The sequence below is a fragment of the Salvelinus alpinus genome, chromosome 1 (assembly GCF_045679555.1).
Source record: "Salvelinus alpinus chromosome 1, SLU_Salpinus.1, whole genome shotgun sequence".
Classification (NCBI taxonomy): domain Eukaryota; kingdom Metazoa; phylum Chordata; class Actinopteri; order Salmoniformes; family Salmonidae; genus Salvelinus; species Salvelinus alpinus.
The window spans coordinates 79,073,834-79,098,629 of NC_092086.1; the positions used below are offsets into that span (position 1 = coordinate 79,073,834).

General features: G+C 42.1%; 1 protein-coding gene across 5 annotated transcripts in view; it reads right to left on the reverse strand.

Moving 5' to 3' along the window:
• Window positions 1–24,796, reverse strand: part of cadm1a (cell adhesion molecule 1a) — a 418,595-nt gene that overhangs the window by 237,192 nt on the left and 156,607 nt on the right. The window lies entirely within an intron of this gene.

Sequence of the window (24,796 nt, forward strand, 5' to 3'; positions counted from 1 at the left end):
ATCTTATGTTTCATCGAGACTTGGCTGAACGATGACACAGAGAATAAATCGTTGGCTAGCTTCTCTGTGTTCCGGCAGGACAGAGCAGCTACGTCTGGTAAGACGAGGTGCGGGGGTGTGTGCGCGATGTCTAATGTTAAAGAAGTCTCAAGGCATTGCTCGCCTGAGGTAGAATACCTCATGATAAGCTGTAGACCACACTATCTACCAAGAGAGTTCTCATCTATATTATTCATAGACGTCTATTTACCACCAGATACCGATGCTGGCACTAAGACCGCACTCAACGAGCTGTATATGGCCATAAGCAAACAAGAAAATTCTCATCCAGAAGCGGCGCTCCTAGTGGCCGGGGACTTCAAGGCAGGCAAACATAAATTTGTCTTGCCTAATTTCTATCAGCATGTCACATGTGCAAACAGAGGGAAAAAAACTCTAGACCACCTTCACTCCACACACAAAGATGCATACAAAGCTCTCCCTCGGCCTCCATTTGGCAAATCTGACCATAATTCTATCCTCCTTATACCTGCTTACAAGCAAAAACTAAAGCAGGAAGTACAAGTAACTCACTCAATACGGAAGTGGTCAGATGACGCGGACGCATCAAACATTACACTCACTGGTACAAATTCTTGTCCGCAATATTATCACTTAAGTTAACTTCTTATGGCTGCAATCCCGTTAACGGGATCAATATGACAACAGCCAGTGAAAGTGCAGGGCGCCATATTCAAAAAACAGAAATCTCATAATTAAAATTCCTCAAACATACATGTATCTTATACCATTTTAAAAGGTAATCTTGTTGTTAATCCCACCAAAGTGTCCGATTTCAAATAGGCTTATCAGCGAAAGCACCACAAACGATTATGTTAGGTCACCGCAAAATCACAGACAAACACAGTCATTTTCCCAGCCAAAGACAGGAGTCACAAAAAGCAGAAATAGAGATAAAATTAATCACTAACCTTTGATGATCTTCATCAGATGACACTCATAGGACTTCATGTTACACAATACATATATGTTTTGTTCGATAAAGTTAATATTTATATCCAAAAACCTCAGTTTACATTGGCGCCATGTTCAGAAATGCCTCCAAAATATCCGTAGAAATTGCAGAGCCACGTCAAATAACATAAATACTAATCATAAACTTTGATGAAAGATACATGTTTTACATAGAATTAAAGATACACTTGTTCTTAATGCAACCGCTGTGTCAGATTTCAAAAAGCTTTACGCCAAAAGCACAATATTCAATAATCTGAGAACAGCGTTCAGCCACAAAAGCAAGCCATACAGTTATCCACCAAATTGTGCAGTCAACAAAACTCATAAAAAGCATTATAAATCTTCACTTACCTTTGCTGATCTTCGTCGGAATGCACTCCCAGGACTCCCACAAGAAATGTTTGTTTGGTTCGGTAATGTCCATCATTTATGGCCAAATAGCTATTTTTGTTAGCGTGTTTGGTAAACAAATCCAACGTCGGGAAGAGCGTTCACTAAAAGCTGACGAAATTTCCAAAAGTTCCGTAACAGTCAGTAGAAACATGTCAAACGATGTATTGAATCAATCTTTAGAATGTTTTTAACATAAATCTTGAATAACGTTCCAACCGGAGAATTACATTGACTTCAGATGAGCGATGGAACAGAGCTCCCTCTCATGTGAATGCACATGGTCAGAGCATGGTCAGGTCGTGGCAGACCTGACTAATTCCCCTCTCATTCGGCCCCCCTTCACAGTAGAGGCATCAGACAAGGTTCTACAGACTGTTGCCGTAGGAAGTGCAAACTCCTCCATATCTCGCTGTAAATTCAATAGGATCTTGGTTGAAAATCGACCAGTCTCAGAATTCCCACTTCCTGCCTGCCATATGAGTTCTGTTATACTCACAGACATCATTCAAACAGTTTAGAAACTTCAGAGTGTTTTCTATCCAATACGAATAATAATATGCATATATTAGCAACTGGGACTGAGGAGCAGGCAGTTTACTATGGGCACCTCTGTGCACCTTTCATCCAAGCTACTCAATACTGCCCCTGCAGCCATAAGAAGTTAAAGGAAAACACTTGTCGGTCTCATACATTTTGTTTCTGATTCATACAGGACTGTTTTGCTAGCACAGACTGGAATATGTTCCGGGATTCATCCAACGGCATTGAGGATTATACCACCTCAGTCACCGGCTTCATCAATAAGTGCATCGACGACGTCATCCCCACAGTGACCGTTCGTACATTTCCCAACCAGAAGGCATGGATTACAGGCAACATCCGCACCGAGCTAAAGGCTAGAGCTGCCGCTTTCAAGGAGCGGGACACTAATCCGGAAGTTTATAAGAAATCCCGCTATGCCCTCAGACGAACCATCAAACAGGCAAAGCATCAATACAGGACTAAGATTGAATCCTACTACACCGGCTCTGACTCTTGTCGGATGTGGCAGGGCTTGAAAACTATTACGGAATACAAAGGGAAACTCAGTCGTGAGCTCCCCAGTGACGCGAGCCTACCAGATGAGCATGTATGCCTTTTATGCTCGCGTCGAGGCAAGTGACACTGAAGCATGCATGAGAGCACCAGCTGTTCCAGACGACTGTGTGATCACGCTCTCCATAACCGATGAGAGCAAGACCTTTAAACAGGTCAATATTCACAAAGCCGCAGGGCCAGACGGATTACCAAGTGTCTTCACTGACATTCTCAACCTCTCCTTGGCCGAGTCTGCAATACCTACATGTTTCAAACAGACCACCATAGTCCCTGTGCCTAAGAAAGCGAAGGTAACCTGCCTAAATTATTACAGCCCCGTAGCACTCACGTCGGTAGCCATGAAGTGCTTTGAAAGGCTGGTCATGGCTCACATCAACACCATCATGCCAGAAACCCTAGATCCACTCCAATTTGCTAACCTCCCCAACAGATCCACAGAGGACGCAATCTCAATCGCACTCCACACTGCCCTTTCCCACCTGGACAAAAGGAACACCTATTTGAGAATGCTGTTCATTGACTACAGCTCAGCTCACCATAGTACCCACAAAGCTCATCACTAAACTAAGGACCATGGGACAAAACACCTCCATCTGCAACTGGATCCTGGACTTCTGACGGGCCGCCCCCAGGTGGTAAGGGTAGGCAACAACACATCTACTACACTGATTCTCAACACTGGGGCACCTCAGGGGTACGTGCTTAGGCCCCTAATGTATTACAACACCATCAAGTTTGCAGACGACACAACAGTGGAAGGCCTGATCAACCAAAAAATTATGATGAGGCAGCCTATAGGGAGGAGGTCAGAGACCTGGCAGTGTTGTGCCAGGACAACAACTCTCCCTCAATGTGAGCTAGACAAAGGAGCTGATCGTGGACTACAGGAAAAGGAGGGCCGAACAGGCCCCCTTTAACATTGACGGGACTGTGTCCACATCACCAACAAACTATCACGGTCCAAATACACCAAGACAGTTGTGAAGAGGGCACGACAACACCTTTTCCCCTTCAGGAGACTGAAAAGATTTGGCATGGGTCCCCAGATCCTCAAAAAGTTCTACAGCTGCACCATTGACAGCATCCTGACCGGTTGCATCACCGCCTGGTATGGCAACTGCTCGGCAACTGACCGTAAGGCGCTACAGAGGGTAGTGCGTACAGCCCAGTACATCACTGGGGCCAAGCTTCTTGACATCCAGGACCTATATACTAGACGGTGTCAGAGGAAGGCACAAAAAAATTGTAGACTGTTCTCTCTGCTACCGCACGGCAAGCAGTACTGGAGCACCAAGTCTAGGTCCAAAAGGCTCCTTAACAGCTTCTACCCTCAAGCCATAAGACTGCTGAACAACTAATCAAATGGCCACCCGGACTGTTTACATTGACCCCCCTACCTTTGTTTTTACACTGCTGCTACTCACTGTTCATTATCTATGCATAGTCACATTACAAATTACCTTGACTAACCTGTACCCCTGCACATCGACTCGGTACCGGTACCCCCTGTATATTGCCTCGTTATTGTTATGTACATTTCTTGTGTTACCTTTTGATTGATTCGATTTTTTAAACTTTAGTTTAATTAGTAAATCTTTTTATTAACTCTATTTCTTGAACTGCATTGTTGGTTAAGGGATTGCAAGTAAGCATTTCACGCTATTCGGCGCATGTGAAAAATAACATTTGATTTTGTCCATTGCCTTATCGGCTTCCATAGTCTAAGAACAACACCTTGTTATGGATGCACTCAAGACTTTAGAAATCACATGAAACATACCATATACACTCTTAGAAAAAAGGGTTCCAAAAGGGTTCTTCAGCTGTCCCCATAGGAAAACCCTTTTTAGTTCCAGGTAGAACCTTTTTTGGTTCCATGTAAAACCCTCTGTGAAAAGGGTTCTACTTGGAACCCAAAAGGGTTCTACCTGGAACCAAAAAGGGTCCTTCAAAGGGTTCTCCTATTAGCAAGGCTCAAGGGATGCCCACCTGAGAATACAGCTCTCTAAGCCATCATTTGGTTGTGTTTAAGAAGTGGATAATCTCTTTGTCAAATAAATTGCCACTTCACCGATTGCTTTCCAAATAGAAACTAACAATATTCATACTATTACCTGGACTTTACTATCAAGGAAAAGTGTGAAACAAGGTCTCAAAAGGATGGGGGTATGATCAGAAATCATAGAAATGGAACCAAAAAAGTTTCAGAAATCCAAGGCTTAAAAACAAAGGTGTCCATATGTATGCCGATGACTCAAATTTTATAATAAGTCCGCAAGTTAGATCCCTGCAATGTCTCATTTAAGATAACTTTTCTGGACTCTCTGGACAAAAACCTAATTATATACAATATTACATTTTGGATCTTTAAAAAATACAACTTTTACATTACCCTGCAGTTTACCTTTAAAATGGGCAGACGGTGAAGTAGACATACTTGGTATTCATATCACAAAATATATAAATGAGCTCTCCACAATGAATTTCAATAGAAATAGTTTAAAAATAGACAAGATCCTGCAACCATGGAGAGGTAAATACCTGTCTATTTATGAAAAAAATGCATTGATTAACTCCTTAGTCATATCTCAGTTTACTCACTTACTTAATGGTGCTGCCTACTCCTGACGATTCGTTTTTTAAATCATATGAGCAAAATATATTTAGCTTTATCTGGGATGCTAAACCAGACAAGATAAAGCGTGCCTATCTGTATCATGAATATGAGCTGGGTGCGTTTATTTTATTAAATATAAAATCACTAAACCTTTCTCTAAACGCCTTACTTATGCAAAAGTTTTAATTGCACCCTAAATGGTTCTCAAGTAGATTACTAGGAAAAGCTCATCCATTGTCTAAAAATGGCCTTTGTGCGTTTGTGCAGATCGCCATGTCTCATTCTCAATTTTTCAAACAAGCATTGCAGATGTGGTTACAATTACAATTTCACTCCCCTGAAAAGATAGATCAAATATTACAACAAATATTATGGCTGAAAAATGTGCTCGTTGATAAAACACCTGTAGTCATGGAAAAGGGTATTTTGTTTTTAAATTATATTGTAAATTGGAATGGTAAAGTTATGAATTCTATGGGAAGATTTGCTCAATCCAAGATTACAACCAATTGATTACAGAATTACCCCAAAAATGGAGGAGGCAGGTGGCCCACGGAAGGAGGTAGGGAACTGGTCTGTCTACCCAATATAAAGGATCACACCTGTCGGAGGAACAAAAATAGCATAAATTGGAAAGTATACCAGTTTCATTTGAGGACCAGGATGTTGACAGCTGTGCGCCATACATATTGCAAAAATAGTTGGGAAGAGATCTGTGATGTACCATTTCCATGGTACAGGGTATATGAGTTGATATATAAAACAACGCAAGACTTCTTGCTATTCAGCTAAAATTACTGTACAGAATTCTTGCCTACAACACAATTTTGAATATTTGGGGCATATAGCACTGCATATTTTGTGGTGAGGATACAGAATCAATAGACCATTTGTTTTGGTATTGCCTCAGGTAGTCTGTTTCTGGTCTCATGTTCAGGAATGGCTGAAAAAGCATAACATTAATCTAAAATTTACCCTAGAAAGAGCATTGTTGGGAGATCTGGAGAGACCTGGTCAGTCAATTACTAATATATTAATACTCTTAGTAAAATTATTTATCTACAACTCACAATCTGTGGATTCTACTCGATTAGATAGATTCAAACTGTATGTTAAACATCACAGCACAGTTTAAAGATATTTGTTGCGTAGACATCCGAAGAGGGTGGACAGCATAGATAGGTGGGATGGGCTGAAGGAAGCTGAGAGTTGGGATGTGGAATTGGAGAAAAGTGGGTGTGGAGTGGCTGGGTGGCGGACAGAATGACTGTCAAAGATAAATGTAAAAAACGAAAGTAAAAATAAAACAAACAAAAAAAGTAAGTGACACTGAAGGGCAACGTTGTTACATCTAATGCCTCTTTTCCTGAGGCTGATGCTGCGCAGGTGTTTGTATGCGTGTACACATGCATATACACACACTCTCATTCAAACGCACACACATGCATATACACAGACCCACACATGTAAATAGTCTCATACATGCGCTCAAACGTATTCAGTTGGTCTTGCTGTTATGAATTTTGTTGTCCTTGATCTCTTTTGTATTTTGCATTGTTGTTTTCTGTTTTCCTTTGTCTTTTTCCTCTTTTATTCATTTTGTTAGTTGTTGATGTATTGGGGAACAGGGGCTGGGGGGGTCTCAGATGTTTTTTTGTGGGGTTCTCGGATGGTGAGTGGCAGCTCTCTGGAAACTGTGGGGGGGAACTTGGAGGGCTGGTGGCGTGGAGGTTGGGAGCTTGGGCCGGTGGCTGATAGGTCGCTTGTTCGTGTCCCCGTTATTGACATTGTGGCAGATCTGTCGGCGTACCCTTGAGGAGGGTGTTGACCCTGGTTGCTTCTGTGGGTATATTTTCTACATTTTAGAATAATAGTGAAGACATCAAAACTATGAAATAACACATATGGATTCATGTAGTAACCAAAAAAGTGTTAAACAAGTCAACGTTTATTTTATATTTGAGATTCTTCAAAGTAGCCACCCTTTGCCTTGAAGACAGCTTTGCACACTGTTGGCATTCTCCCAACCAGCTTCATGAGGTAGTCACCTGGAACACATTTCAATTAACTTCTCTAGGGTAGGGGGCAGCATTTGGAATTTTGGATGAAAAGCGTGCCCAAATTAAACTGCCTGCTACTCAGCCATAAAAGCTAGAAAATGCATATAATTAGTAGATTTGGATAGAAAACACTCTGAAGTTTCTAAAACTGTTTGAATGATGTCTGTGAGTATAACAGAACTTACATGGCAGGCAAAAACCTGAGAAAAAATCCAACCAGGAAGTGGGAAATCTGAGGTTTGTAGTTTTTCAACTCTTTGTCTATTGAATATACAGTGTCTATGGGGTCATATTGCACTTCCTAAGGCTTCCACTAGATATCAACAGTCTTTAGAAACTTGTTTGAGGCTTCTACTGTGAAGTAGAGGCAAATGAGAGGGGATTGAGTAAGGTCTCTCCCAGAGTGCCATGAGCTGACCACGCGCGTTCACGTGAGAGTTAGCTTGCGTTCCATTGCAATTCTAAATACAAAGGAATTCTCCGGTTTGAACATTATTGAACATTATTGAACATATTGAACATATTGAACATATTGAACATTAAACATTAAAAACATCCTAAAGATTGATTCTATACATCGTTTGACATGTTTCTACGGACTGTAACAGAACCTTTTAAATTTAGTCTGCACCTAGTGATCGCGCCTCATGAATTTTGATTACTGGGCTAAACGCACGAACAAAAAGGAGGTATTTGGACATAAATGATGGACTTTATCGAACAAATTAAACATTTATTGTGGAACTGGGATTCCTGGGAGTGCATTCTGATGAAGATCATCAAAGGTAAGTGAATATTTATAATGCTATTTCTGACTTCTGTTGACTACACAAAATGGCGGATATCTGTTTGGGTTGTTTTGGTCTCTGAGCGCTGTAGTCAGATTATTGCATGGTGTGCTTTTTCCGTAAAGTTTTTTTGAAATCTGACACAGCGGATACATTAAGGAGAAGTGGATCTAAAACTCCATGCATAACAGTTGTATCTTTTAGCAATGTTTATTATGAGTATTTCTGTAAATTGATGTGGCTCTCTGCAAAATCACCGGATGTTGTGGAACTACTGAACATAACGCGCCAATGTAAACTGAGATTTTTGGATAAAAATATGAACTTTACCGAACAAAACATACATGTTTTGTGTAACATGAAGTCCTATGAGTGTCATCTGATGAAGATCATCAAAGGTTAGTGATTCATTTTATCTCTATTTCTGCTTTTTGTGACTCCTCTCTTTTGCTGGAAAAATGGCTGTGTTTTTCTGTGACTTGGCTCTGACCTAACATAATCATTTGGTGTGCTTTCGTCGTAAAGCCTTTTTGAAATCGGACACTGTGGCTGGATTTACAACAAGTGTATCTTTAAAATGGTGTGAAAAACTTGTATGTTTGAGGAATTTTAATTATGGGATTTCTGTTGTTTTGAATTTGGCGCCCTGCAGTTTCACTGGCTGCTGACGCTAGCGTCCCACATACCATAGAGAGGTTAACAGCTGTGCCTTGTTAAACGTTAATTTGTGGAATGTCTTTCCTTCTTAATGCGTTTGAGCCAATCAGTTGTGTTGTGACAAGGTAGGGGTGGTATACAGAAGATAGCCCTATTTGGTAAAAGCCAAAACTTCTGGAAAGAACAGCTCAAATAAGCAAAGACTAGCGACAGCCCATCATTACTTGAAATGGGTGCTCATGAGGACCACCACAGGAAAGGAAGAGCAAGAGTTAACTCTGCTGCAGAGGATAAGTTCATTAGTTACCAGCCTCAGAAATTGCAGCCCAAATAAATGCTTCATAGAGCTAAAGTAACAGACACATTTCAACATTAACTGTTCAGAGGAGACTAAGTAAATCAGGCCTTCATCGTCAAATTGCTGCAAAGAAACCACTACTAAAGGACAATACTAATGGACATTAGACTGGTGGAAATCTGTTCTTTGGTCTGAGGAGTCCAACCCAATTGAGATGGTTTGGGATGTTGGACCGAAGAGAGAAAGAAAAGCAGCCAACAAGTGCTCAGCATATGTGGGAACTCCTTCAAGACTTTCGAAAAGCATTCCTCATGAAGCTGGATGAGAGAAGGCCAAGAGTGTGCAAAGTTGTCATCAAGGCAAAGGGTGGCAACTTTGAAGAATCTCAAATACAGTTCAAGTCGGAAGTTTATATACACCTTAGCCAAATACATTTAAACTCAGTCTTTCACAATTCCTGACATTTAAATCTAGTCAAAATTCCCTGTCTTAGGTTAGTTAGGATCACCACTTTATTTTAAGAATGTGAAATGTCAGGTCTTGGCTGATTTCTTTAGATTTTCCCATGATGTCAAGCAGAGAGGCACTGAGGTAGGCCTTGAAATACATCCACAGGTACACCTCCAATTGACTCAAATTATGTCAATTAATTTATCAGAAGCTTCTAAAGCCATGATGTCATTTTCTGGAATTTTCCAAGCTGTTTAAAGGCACAGTCAACACTTGTGATACAGTGAATTAGAATGAAATAATCTGTCTGTCTGTAAACAATTGTTGGGAAAATTACTTGTATCATGCACAAAGTAGATGTCCTAACCGACTTGCTAAAACTATAGTTTGTTAACAAGAAATTTGTGGAGTGTTTGAAAAACGAGTTTTAATGACTCCAACCTAAGTGTATGTAAACTTCCGATTTCAACTGTATAAAATATATTTTGATTTGTTGAACACTTTTTTGGTTACTACATGATTCATATGTGTTATTTCATAGTTTTGATGTCTTCACTGTTATTCTACAATGTTGAAAATAGTAAAAATAAAGAAAAACCCTTGAACGAGTAGGTGTGTCCAAACTCTTTTGACAGGTACTGTGTATATATATATATATACAGTGGGGAGAACAAGTATTTGATACACTGCCGATTTTGCAGGTTTTCCTACTTACAAAGCATGTAGAGGTCTGTAATTTTTATCATAGGTACACTTCAACTATGAGAGACGGAATCTAAAACAAAAATCCAGAAAATCACATTGTATGATTTTTAAGTAATTAATTTGCATTTTATTGCATGACATAAGTATTTGATACATCAGAAAAGCAGAACTTAATATTTGGTACAGAAACCTTTGTTTGCAATTACAGAGATCATACGTTTCCTGTAGTTCTTGACTAGGTTTGCACACACTGCAGCAGGGATTTTGGCCCACTCCTCCCTACAGATCTTCTCCAGATCCTTCAGGTTTCGGGGCTGTCGCTGGGCAATACGGACTTTCAGCTCCCTCCAAAGATTTTCTATTGGGTTCAGGTCTGGAGACTGGCTAGGCCACTCCAGGACCTTGAGATGCTTCTTACGGAGCCACTCCTTAGTTGCCATGGCTGTGTGCTTCGTGTCGTTGTCATGCTGGAAGACCCAGCCACGACCCATCTTCAATGCTCTTACTGAGGGAAGGAGGTTGTTGGCCAAGATCTCGCGATACATGGCCCCATCCATCCTCCCCTCAATACGGTGCAGTCGTCCTGTCCCCTTTGCAGAAAAGCATCCCCAAAGAATGATGTTTCCACCTCCATGCTTCACGGTTGGGATGGTGTTCTTGGGGTTGTACTCATACTTCTTCTTCCTCCAAACACGGCGAGTGGAGTTAGACCAAAAAGCTCTATTTTTGTCTCATCAGACCACATGACCTTCTCCCATTCCTCCTCTGGATCATCCAGATGGTCATTGGCAAACTTCAGACAGGCCTGGACATGCACTGGCTTAAGCAGGGGGACCTTGCGTGCGCTGCAGGATTTTAATCCATGACGGCGTAGTGTGTTACTAATGGTTTTCTTTGAGACTGTGGTCCCAGCTCTCTTCAGGTCATTGACCAGGTCCTGCCGTGTAGTTCTGGGCTGATCCCTCACCTTCCTCATGATCATTGATGCCCCACGAGGTGAAATCTTGCATGGAGCCCCAGACCGAGGGTGATTGACCGTCATCTTGAACTTCTTCCATTTTCTAATAATTGCGCCAACAGTTGTTTCCTTCTCACCAAGCTGCTTGCCTATTGTCCTGTAGCCCATCCCAGCCTTGTGCAGGTCTACAATTTTATCCCTGATGTCCTTACACAGCTCTCTGGTCTTGGCCATTGTGGAGAGGTTGGAATCTGTTTGATTGTGTGTGGACAGGTGTCTTTTATACAGGTAACGAGTTCAAACAGGTGCAGTTAATACAGGTAATGAGTGGAGAACAGGAGGGCTTCTTAAAGAAAAACTAACAGGTCTGTGAGAGCCGGAATTCTTACTGGTTGGTAGGTGATCAAATACTTATGTCATGCAATAAAATGCTAATTAATTATTTAAAAATCATACAATGTGATTTTCTGGATTTTTGTTTTAGATTCCGTCTCTCACAGTTGAAGTGTACCTATGATAAAAATTACAGACCTCTACATGCTTTGTAAGTAGGAAAACCTGCAAAATCGGCAGTGTATCAAATACTTGTTCTCCCCACTGTATATATATATATATATATATATATATATATATATATATATATATATATATATATATATATAAAATTGTATTACTGTTGGACATAAAAGACTGTAAAAACACCAGGAAATCATCTCCATTTTAATTTTGGAAATATATATTCCAATGCATAATAGAGAGGCACATGATCGCATACAAATGCAAGCAAGGTTTGAAATTATTCTGTTTTAGTCAAATATGATACGTTTGTTCTTTTTGCGGCCAATTTGCAGTCTGTTCCGGACCCTCAACTATAAGCCCAAGAGAAAATAGGCCCGCAACCTAATCTAGTTAATGATCCCTGCTATAGAGCATCTACAGATGGACTATCCAAATAAAGTTTTATCTGACATTCAGTTGATACCTGAAGTCCCACCCAAATGTCTGGATTCCATTGATTTTCTGTCTCTTATTATCCAACTGTTTGTGCTATAATACAGTCTATATTTGATGGATTTTTAGTTTATTCTAAAAGAGTTGATTATCTTACTTGATTATGCAGCTGTTACATTTATCCACACTGTATTTTGGACCACTTATACATGTGTACGACCGTTGCTACTCCTATGAGAACCCTTTCAGGTTGTAGATAGCACCTTTTTTCTTAAAATGCAGAATTGTCATATAAGCTTTTTTTGTATTAGTAAATGCAGTAGTCCCCTGTATTGTTCTGATCATCTTGTGGTATATAGAACTGCAGATACAGGCATATTTGTTTTTTTGTACACACAATCCATTTGGAAACTACTTTTCTTTGACGGCTCAAGGATTTGTAGTGGCAAACAACTTAAATAATACATGCAGATTTGTTTTCTTAGCAGCCATATCCTCAGAGACAATGCAAGTACAGTACTCCAAATGTATTAGATTTCAAAACTAAAAATAAACCTTGAAATTGTGTTCTCTCTCTTAACAAAACACGGTATGTCCTCTGCATTGATATTATTTTTATTCAGGAAAACCACATCCCAAATGGATGGCAGCATGTAAATAATACAGCCATAAAAAGTTGCTCTAATCCCGTAATGCAGCCATGCTTTCCAACAACACATTTTAGGTTTAAGAATCTCATTAAATGTAGAAACTGTTCTCTCTAGACCCCTAATGAAGCACCATACAGAGATACACACTTTGTAACAATACACAACATAATATAAAGATATGCTATTGTACAGACAACAATAATAAGTAGAAAATTGACAAGGACAAAATAAATGGTGGTCTTTTGGAGTATATTGGGAGAATTTGTTTGTGATAAAACTAAAGGTTGTGCCTTGCAGAGTGGTTAAGCTTCAGGCATTAGCACGAGGAGCCACAAATCCAATTAGCTGTTCAACCGAGATATAAATGAATAGGGCTTCAATTTAAACAAGCTAAATATAACAGGATTTTAATTTTATCAAGGACATAGGCACATTCAGTCATTGCTGAATTCATTATCTTAAGAAGAAATGTCAGCATAGGTAAGGTATTTACTACCTCAGGCTTGTGTGTTATTGTCACACCTATTTGAAACAGGTCTTCTTGTGAAAATCTTACTGTGTGAAGTCTAAGCACTGCTGAGACACCTCTTCTTATCCCTAATCCTATTATTCCTGTAGATTGTACCGGAAACAAACTATGGATGTACATTAGACCTGTAATTTAACTCCACTTTCCTCAACTGTAGAAGAGCTACCGAGGTGCACTCTAGTCACATCCTAAAATAAGACTGTCTGCCTGAATTGAGTTTGTCAAACAATAGCTAGGGCCTCTTTTTAAACATTGGCCTTCACTGGACCCAGAGAGTCCTCTGGATGAACCTGCAACTGTCTTGCTTTTATTTTGAACATCCCGTTGGGACGTGAACTGTGAGAGCAGAGTGAGTGGGTGAGTGAGTGTGAGAAGAGAAACAGACTCTTGCATAGGCCCTATTTCCCTATTGACCTGAAGCCTTGGACAAGAGGAGCTGATTGGTCCTCACTTGAATCAGGGGTTCAAACTTGGCTAGGCCCTCTGCTTTGACATGATCTCCTTCTCTACTGTTTTCCACATCTTTCCTCCCATCAAAAAGGGAATAGGATTGAGAGAGAAAACGGCCACAGATGGAAACACGATTGGGAGGCCCGTGCTATTTACACTTTAGCCAATCCCCATTCCGCCTTTGCATCCAAATGGGGCTATTTCTGACAGGTGCTTGTCAATATCTGTGCACATGGCCACGTAGGAGAGAACAGAAAGATATACTCTACTTAAGTGATAATGCCCTCGAAGCTGGTGTTTGGAGGATATATTGGCACGGGTGTTGTTAGGCCTAAGCACCGGCTAATGATTGACATATTTTAATAAAAGCATTTATTTTGATGAATGTATTCATACCATTTCATCCTTCCACAAGATATTGTCCCGACACAAATCTAAGAGGTTGCCACCCAAACCGGCTGGTCATTCATTCTATCAGTTCGGTTGCCCCAGAGACGCGACCCAGATGTTAAGTATTTTTGTTCTAAATATTCCATTGTCATTCTGGCTGGCAATGTTCTTATTCCTTGCTTCCTAGCTTGCCAACTATCCCTAACTTACAGTCACGTCAAACAGTGGAGCCAGAATAACAGCAAAGTAGCTGCATTTGCATTTATTTAAGCTGTTTTCTAGTTACATTTATTTGGATACATCCATAACAATGAGCTAATGATGCGAGATTTCAACTAGCATGGGAAATGTGCTCTCAACAGTGTTGTTCAGAGAAGCTAGCCAACAACACAGCTAACACAATGACTTCAAACTAAAGCTGGAAAGACCGCAAACTAGCAGCATTTTGTTTTTTTACCTGTTTTCTATTGATCATTTTTATGGATATATACAAAGAACTATGCCAGCTGATTCATGATTTCGACTGGCTGAGAAAAGCTGCCTGTCTGTCTCATCCCGACTACCGACACGTTCATTACTATGCAACAGCTGGAGATCAACTTTTAATATTGAAACAATGTGCAAATGTTGGGAGAGACAGACAGCACGGTTTATACAGATCTCCGCTGTTGAAAACGAAATGTTAGTCTAAAAGAAATGTGAGATAATGTCTAGATGCTTTTTATAGTGGAGATCAAGTTTATAAATTGCCTGGCTGGGCTGATGAGACAGTGGATTGAGCAGTCAGATGGAACAGAGTAAATAGGCATTTAACGTTATAGATTTAGCTGGTGGTAATTTGTGGAATAGACACCGCCTGGAATGCGGTTTTAACCAATCAGCATTCAGGATTAGACCCACCCGTTGTATAAGTAACAATACACAACATAATATAAAGATGGGCTATTGTATAGATAACAATAATATGAAATAAAAGCCATTTTGCAGCTCAAAGCGGATTGAATGTACAGATGGAGATTCTGTCAGCATTCCACTCAAAATGTTTTGGTTGTATGTATGGTGAGTGGGCAGTGAGTAACAGACAGATGTCGATGGGAGACCTAGGTAGGAGATCATTTGTACCTCCCTCGTCCACTACCACCTGTTTTACAGGACCAAAATATACTGAACAAATATATTAACGCAACATGTAAAGTGTTGGTCCCATGTTTCATGAGCTGAAATAAAATATTGCAGAAATGTTCCATACACACAAAAGGTTTATTTCTCTCAAATTATGTGCACAAAGTTGTTTACATCCCTGTTAGTGAGCATTTCTCCTTTGTCAAGATAATCCATCCATATGACAGGAGTGGCATATCAAGAAGCTGATTAAACAGCATGATCATTACTCCAGTGCACCTTGTGCTGGGGACAATAAAAAGCCACTCTAAAATGTATAGTTTTGTCACACAACACAATGCCACAGATGCCTCAAGTTTTGAGGGTGCGTGCAACTGGCATGCTGACTGCAGGAATGTTCACCAGAGCTCTTGCCTGAGAATTGAATGTTAATTTCTCTACTATAAGCCACCTCAATTCTCTTGCCAGAGATTTGAATGTTCATTTCTCTATCATAAGCCACTTCCAACGTTGTTTATGGGAATTTGGCAGTATGTCCAATTGGCATTGCAACCGCAGACCACGTGTAACCACTGCAGCCCAGGACCTCCACATCCGGCTTCTTCACCTGCGGGATCGTCTGAGACCAGCCACACGGACAGCTGATGAAACTGAGGAGTATTTCTGTCTGTAATAAAGCCCTTTTGTGTGGAAAAAAAATCATTCTGATTGGCTGTGCCTGGCTTCCAAGTGGGTGGGCCTATGCCCTCCCAGGCCCACCCATTGCTGCGCCCCTAATCCATAGATTAGGGCCTAATTTATTTATTTCAATTGACTGATTTCCTTATATGAACTGTAACTTAGTAAAATCATTGAAATTGTTTCATGTTGTGTTTATATTTTTGTTCAGTATAGATCATGTTCTTTCCGATCTAAAGAGCCAGTGGGTATAGGCCTGGCACGGTCAATTTGGGCCAAGAATAGAGCGCTTGATGACAGGTCAGCTAGGGTTGGAGTTCAAATTCTGGCAACATTAACTGCTCTATGATAGGTGGCAGCATTTTCACGTTTGGATGAAAATCATACCCAAATTCAACTGCCAGCTACTCATCCCCAGAAGATAAGATATGCATAGTATTAGTAGATTTGGATGGAAAACACTCTGAAGTTTCTAAAACTGTTTGAATCATGTCTGTGAGTATAACAGAACTTATTTAGCAGGCGAAACCCCGAGGACAAACCATTCAGATTTATTTTTTTTGAGGTCACTCTTTCAATGGGATTTCATTGGGAATACAGATTTCTAATTGACCTTCTTGCAGTTCCTACCGCTTCCACTGGATGTCAACAGTCTTTAGAAATTGGTTGAGGTTTTTTCCTTTGTGTAATGAAGAAGTACGGCCATCTTGAACGAGGGTCACTTGAGGTGTACTGTTAGTTAGAGGCGTGTTACCAGAAAGCTAGCTACAGTTTGTTTTAATCCTGTATTGAACACAGATCATTCCTTCTTCAATTTTATCGATTATTTACGTTAAAAAATACCTAAAGTTGTATTACAAAAGTAGTTTGAAATGTTTTGGCAAAGTTTACAGGTAACTTTTGAGATATTTTGTAGTCACGTTTCACAAGTTGGAACCGGTGTTTTTCTGGATCAAACGCGCCAAATAAATGGACATTTTGGATATACAGTGGGGAGAACAAGTATTTGATACACTGCCGATTTTGCAGGTTTTCCTACTTACAAAGCATGTAGAGGTCTGTAATTTTTATCATAGGTACACTTCAACTGTGAGAGACGGAATCTAAAACAAAAATCCAGAAAATCACATTGTATGATTTTTAAGTAATTAATTTGCATTTTATTGCATGACATAAGTATTTGATCACCTACCAACCAGTAAGAATTCCGGCTCTCACAGACCTGTTAGTTTTTCTTTAAGAAGCCCTCCTGTTCTCCACTCATTACCTGTATTAACTGCACCTGTTTGAACTCGTTACCTGTATAAAAGACACCTGTCCACACACTCAATCAAACAGACTCCAACCTCTCCACAATGGCCAAGACCAGAGAGCTGTGTAAGGACATCAGGGATAAATTGTAGACCTGTACAAGGCTGGGATGGGCTACAGGACAATAGCCAAGCAGCTTGGTGAGAAGGCAACAACTGTTGGCACAATTATTAGAAAATGGAAGAAGTTCAAGATGACGGTCAATCACCCTCGGTCTGGGGCTCCATGCAAGATCTCACCTCGTGGGGCATCAATGATCATGAGGAATGTGAGGGATCAGCCCAGAACTACACGGCAGGACCTGGTCAATGACCTGAAGAGAGCTGGGACCACAGTCTCAAAGAAAACCATTAGTAACACACTACGCCGTCATGGATTAAAATCCTGCAGCGCACGCAAGGTCCCCCTGCTCAAGCCAGCGCATGTCCAGGCCCGTCTGAAGTTTGCCAATGACCATCTGGATGATCCAGAGGAGGAATGGGAGAAGGTCATGTGGTCTGATGAGACAAAAATAGATCTTTTTGCTCTAAACTCCACTCGCCGTGTTTGGAGGAATAGAAGGATGAGTACAACCCCAAGAACACCATCCCAACCGTGAAGCATGGAGGTGGAAACATCATTCTTTGGGGATGCTTTTCTGCAAAGGGGACAGGACAACTGCACCGTATTGAAGGGAGGATGGATGGGGCCATGTATCGCGAGATCTTGACCAACAACCTCCTTCCCTCAGTAAGAGCATTGAAGATGGGTCGTGGCTGGGTCTTCCAGCATGACAACGACCCGAAACACACAGCCAGGGCAACTAAGGAGTGGCTCCGTAAGAAGCATCTCAAGGTCCTGGAGTGGCCTAGCCAGTCTCCAGACCTGAACCCAATAGAAAATCTTTGGAGGGAGCCGAAAGTCCGTATTGCCCAGCGACAGCCCCGAAACCTGAAGGATCTGGAGAAGGTCTGTATGGAGGAGTGGGCCAAAATCCCTGCTGCAGTGTGTGCAAACATGGTCAAGAACTACAGGAAACGTATGATCTCTGTAATTGCAAACTAAGGTTTCTGTTCCAAATATTCAGTTCTGCTTTTCTGATGTATCAAATACTTATGTCATGCAATAAAATGCAAATTAATTAATTAAAAATCATACAATGTGATTTTCTGGATTTTTGTTTTAGATTCCTTCTCTCACAGTTGAAGTGTACCTATGATAAAAATTACAGACCTCTACATGCTTTGTAAGTAGGAAAACCTGCAAAATCGGCAGTGTATCAAATACTTGTTCTCCCCACTGTATATCGACGGAATTAATCGAACAAAAGGACCATTTGTGATGTTTATGGGACATATTGGAGTGCCAACAACAGAAGCTCGTCAAAGGTAAGGCATGAATTATATTTTTATTTCTGCGTTTTGTGTCGCGCCTGCTTCTCTCTCTTTGTTTACTCTGTTGCTATCATCAGATAATAGCATTGTTTGCTTTCGCCGAAAAGCCTATTTGAATTCTGACCTGTTGGCTGGATTCACAGCAAGTGTAGCTTTAATTTGGTATCTTTCATGTATAATTTAATGAAAGTTAAATTTTTATAGTAATTTATTTGAATTTAGCGCTCTGCATTTTCTCTGGCTTTGGCCAAGTGAGACAGTAGCGTCCCGCCTAAACTCAGATTTTTGGATATAAATATGAACTTTACCGAACAAAACATACATGTATTGTGTAACATGAAGTCCTATGAGTGTCATCTGATGAAGATCATCAAAGGTTAGTGATTAATTTCATCTCTATTTCTGCCTTTTGTTACTCCTCTTTTTGGCTGGAAAAATGGCTGTGTTCTTCTGTGACTTGGCTCTGACCTAACATAATCGTTTGGTGTGCTTTCATCGTAAAGCCTATTTGAATTCTGACATGTTGGCTGGATTCACAACAAGTGTAGCTTTAATTTGGTATCTTTCATGTGTGATTTCATGAAAGTTAGATTTTTATAGTAAATTAATTGAATTTGGCGCTCTGCATTTTCACTGGCTTTTGGCCAAGTGGGACGTTAGCGTCCCACATATGCCAGAGAGGTTAATGAACAAATCCCACATGGTGGCCCTAAAATTAAGGAGGGACAGATCAAATGCTAGTTCATTCCTTTCTTCAACCTCTCTCCTCTGTCTAGTGATGGGGTCTGAGATTCAATGGTCAGAGATGGGATGGGGACATGACATCAGTCCAGTGTGTGCTAATCCTGCCTGGTCGGCAAGAGCCAGGGCCACAGACATCTCTCTGAGCCCTGAACTCAATGGTGCGGTTTGTCACCTTAATCGGTCCCCCTCTGGTACACCTCCTTACAGGGCTGGAACCATCAGGAGCTGCTGGCAACGTGAGGTGCTCTCACTCAAACCATCCCCCATCATCATCATCATTACCACCAGGGGCCAAAGAAAGTGCTTACCTAGACGGAAAGAGAGAGAGAGAAGAGGGAAATAGGATTATTCAAGCTGCCATGTTACGATACACTCAGCAGGTCTATGAGCTCGCTTTTCGAGATGATCCGATCACTCTCCTAAATTCACCAGAGGGCCGGAGCTGATGTCTTACATGGCAATGACTTGGCATGCAGGAGAAACCTTAACATTGGGCTTAGGTGCACCTCCAGTCCCATTGCTACCCTACCACCCATACCCATCTCCACGAGGATGCTGCTGATGATCCCTGGGAGAAGTGAATGAGAGTGTTTCCCATTAGGACTGTGAATGATCAACATACATTTCCTGGTTTTCCCCCACCGGCGCGATAATTACAGCACTATTAGGACAGCCATTATCAGTGAAGCAAAGAAAAACAAAACCCCCACACAGACAGAACACCCGCTCCTGCCACAGCTGGTGGGTGGGTGAGTGATTTGGTGGGTTTTGCATTAAGAGTCTGATTGTGAGCCTGTGGTTAGTTATGATCAACACTCCCTCCACAACCGTTATGTATCCTAGTCTTGCAGACCGCCTTAATTAGACTACACAGGTTAACTCTCCACTGAAGATGGGTTAAGATGGAAAAAGAAAGATGGCACCGGAAAGCACTGAAATCAATTTTAATGCAAGTGGCCTTGGCTGAACATTTTTTCCTGGGGATTTTTCCTTTTCGTATCGTTTTTCGCCAAGACGCTAACTAGCCTAAGATTACAATTCCACATCAAAAACATTGCACATCAAAAACGTTTCCAAGCAGGCCAGCTAAAATTGCCCAAGAGGAAGAGGTACTAATGCACAGAGCAGAGGGGCAGGATGTTGGAGGCGGTGGATGGATGGAGAGATTGCATTATTTGGCTTAATTTGTTCCAGAGGCTCTAGCCTCGGCCCGAATCAAGACTGATGGTGGCTTCGCTGAGCCAAGCCTACAGAGCAGCCAAGACAGAGAGAGACAAAATCACAGACGTCGAACACAGGGAAAAAAACAGCAGTGGCAACAGTAAAACGCAACGACCTTGTTTGTCTGGAAACAAAGTGCGCCTCTTGTACTCAATGGTCCTTGCCATTTGCAGCTAGCAGATTTTATGTATCGCATCTAACAAACCCTTGACTTGTGGGAAAAAAGCAGCTCTTTCTTTCTCCTTTAATTCCAAATCTTCAAGTAAGAGGAGAAAAAAGATGCAGTGCACTCTGAATGAATTAGCCTAGAAGTAACAGAGCAGGGCTTGGTTTGTCAAGTAAATGTATTAAGGGCAGTAAGGGCAACACTGACAGTGTGTTTTTGTGTTTGAACTTCCACACTATTTGGAACACTTTGTTACTTGGCCTGCTTAGTGATTTTAACTTTCTTCTAGAAATTCACTCCATTGTTTCTCAATGGACTTTAGATTGCCATTATTAATTCTAAACTCAATGCCTTTTTACAGTGTGATGGACAACTGGAGTGTCAATCGAAAACTATCGAGGGCCAGTTAGAGCCTTTGGAGAGGATATAAGGAGAGAGGGAGAGAGGAGAGGAAGATTAGAGGGGAGGGATGGGAAGGGGGAGGAAAAATAAGAGAGGGGAAGAGGATAGACAGGAGAATTGAAGACAGACGATGTAAAAGTTAAGGGAGGGGGTGAGGGAAGTGAAGAGGGAGTGGTGAGGGGAGGGAGAGGGGGGAAGAGAGAATACTTATTTTTATTTGAGTTAACCTTTATTTAACTAGGCAAGTCACTTAAGAACAATTGTGCGCCGGGACTCCCAATCACGGCCGGATGTAATACAGCCTGGATAGCACACAGATAAGGTAGCGTAGATGCTGCACTGAACTGAAATTAATTAAAAACCTATTGACTGTCGAGGAAAATCAGTCCGATGTCAACTCAAGTGCATTCAATCAGTAGCAAGGGCATCTTTCAGCTTTGTTGTTTTCCAGCCAATCCTAGACAGGTTTTGATGACCATCCACTGGTCCAAGCTGAACCCAACTGGGTTCTATCCAATCAATGATCACCCCCATCTGCCATGTCCACACATTACAGCATGTTCCCTGAAAACTGACCAATCAGGAAAAGGAACAGTGTGAAACAAACGCTGAAAAGGCACCCCTTGCTCCTTCTATTTCCATATTATAAGCCATAAAATAGAGCTAAAACCCCTGACAAAGGCTGACACCTTTCCAAATGCTAATTTGCTGAACAGGCTGCAGATGATGCGGAACAAGGCTTTCACCTACTCCTGCCATACATAATTCATACTATTGACTGGTGAAGCAATGCCACTTTCATGCACTGGGCTCGCAAAGTGGTGCCACTTTCACACATCGAGGCGAGCCAATGAATCCAAACTAACTGTGCAGTTACACCAAGCATACAATGGGGCTTGGCGTGAAATGTCCACACAGACACACTGGAACACTCAATCTCAAAGAACACACACACACACACACTCACTTTCAAGCATGCAGGCCTACAAGCACACACACGGGCCTTAACAGTAGAACCGCTGGGCCTCGATGGACCCCCCTTCAAGCTAAAGAGCAGTCATTCTGACTGCAACATTCTAACAGTGTAATTAATATATTTCATATATGCTATCGCAAAAACGTTTATGAAGGCCTTGGGTAACATTAGAATACGATTTGTGTTTTATTTCAAATAACACATTAGTATTTTCATTAGGTTATGTTACTGTAGGATATATTTTTTTAATAATATTTTTAATATAATAATAATATATATTTTTTTAATAATAAAAATAAACAAAAATTTAAGCGTTCAATCAATTTTATTCATGGAGTGCCTTTGTTACAACTTATTTTGATAAGCTGTTACCATTTTTATACCTCAACCATCAAGACACACGGTCAAAAGAAGTGGTCAAATAATGAAAACATCAGTAGCCTAAACATCTGCTGCTGACCGGGCGTTTCCCTGGACCTCAAACATCGCTTCACCACAGCTCCCATCCTGGTTCATCCGGACCCATCTCGTCAGTTCGTGGTGGAGGCTGATGCTTCGGACATCGGAGTAGGGGCTGTCCTATCTTAGCGTTCTGCCCTTGACCTCAAGCTACATCCCTGTGCCTTCTTCTCCCATCGCCTCAACGCCACGGAAAGGAACTACGATGTGGGGAATTGGGAGTTTCTCGCGGTGAAGATAGCATTAGAGGAATGGAGGCACTGGCTGGAGGAGGCGGCACATCCGTTCATCATGTGGACTGGCCACAAGTACCAGGAGTATCTTCGCACCGCCAAGCCCCTTAACTCCATGCAAGCCAGATGGGCCCTGCTGTTCACACGGTTCAACTTCTCCCTCTCGTACCTCTCGTGCACTGTCCTGTCGCTATAGCCCCACGACTACTACCCCGGAACCCGAGACTATCCTTCCCACCTCATGCCTGGCGATGGCACTCAGCTGGGGAATAGGGAAGTAGGTCCGTGAGGCGCAGCGTTCCCAGCCAAACCCCAGGGGGGCCTTGATAACCGGATGTTCGTTCCCGACACTGTCCGCTCCACGTTCCTGGAGTGGGCCCACTCCTCCAGGCTGGCCTGCCACCCGGGTGCCTGTCGGACCCTGGCCTTTGTGCGACAGCGCTTTTGCGCTTCCTACCATGGTCCCACCAACGCTTCCTACCATGGTCCAGGATGTGTCGCCGCTTGCACAGTTTGTGCACAGAACAAGACTCCTTGGCAAGCACCAGCTGGTCTCCTCCAACCACTGCCTGTCCCCCACCGTCCCTGGTCTCACATGTCATGGGTCTTCCACCGTCTGATGGAAACACCGCCATCCTGACCGTGGTGGATCGGTTCTCCAAAGCCGCCCACTTCATTCCTCTCCCCAAACTACCCTCGGCCAAAGAGACGGCCCAGCTCATGGTGCAGCATGTCTTCCGGACTGCCCGTGGACATGGTCTCCGACCGGGGTCCTCAGTTCTCGTCCCAGTTCTGGAAGGCGTTCTGCACCCTCAGTGGGTCGTCCACCAGCCTGTCCTCCAGGTTCAACCCCCAGTCCAACGGCCAGTCAGAGCGAGCCAACCAGGACCTTGAGACCACCCTGCGCTGCCTGGTCTCTGCCAACCCCACCACCTGGAGCCAGCAGCTTGTGTGGGTCAAATATGCCCGCAACACCCTTCCCTGCTCTGCCACGGGCCTATCTCCCCTCGAGTGTTCCCTGGGATGTCAGCCCCCGCTCTTGAGGAGGGCCCGATCGGCCTTCAAGACCACCTCCAGGTTTCGATGACAAGCGGATCGCCATCAGACCCCGGCTCCCCGGTATCATCTCAGGCAGAAGGTATGGCTCTCCACCCGGGATCTGCCCCTCTGGGTGGAGTCTCGCAAACTGTTCCCCGGTTTAGCCCCTCTGCTGTTCGTCTTCTGTTGCCCCGTACCCTTCGTATACACCCCACCTTTCATGTGTCCCGTATCAAGCCCGTGTCTCACAGTCGCTTGTCTTCCATTTCCAGGGCCCACCCCTCCTCCCCTCCCGATGGCCATCCAGCGTACACGGTGAGACTCCTCCTGAGGGTTCGACCAGGATTATGCACAGGGAAGCAAATGCATGACAGCCATTGTCTCTGAAGAATTATTCATAGCCCAATAGTGTTGTCACGATACCAGAACACAATTCTGGATACCTTCACGATACTCAATAAATGATACCATGGTAAATAAAGAAGGCATATTAACCAAAGTCAAAGACTGGCGCTTGATCCAGACAGATAAACTCAGCTACTGCTCTGTTTAATAGTTGGACATCTTTAGAGTTTTACATTTTTTTTTACATCAACATTTTTCAGAGACAGCCGTGTATGCATTAATTAATCAATTATACAATCATACGATCAATTTGACTTTGTTTTTACTAATCTAACTACATAACAACATAAAGGTAATTTAATGAAATGGTAAATCTCTTGATTACATGGGTAAAACAAGATGTAGCCTAGGCCTATTCACAATACAGGTGTATGCATATTCAACAGGAGTGTGTGCATGCAATGAATTATTGAGCTTGTTTTGGCAGATTTCATGGCGCTACAGATGACAAACAATCTGTTTCCCTTCCATTGGGACTTATTTTATTGTACTGATCAACAACCTTTGCATAAAAGTATCTTACTGCATAAAAGTGTGCACTGTCTATTTAACCAGCAATGAGGTCATTCAAGAGGCGGGGCGGCCCTTCAGATCTTTGGGAGAAACCCTGAGAGAAAGCGATTAAGTGAATTAATAAAGTTCTGGTGGCAATCAGCT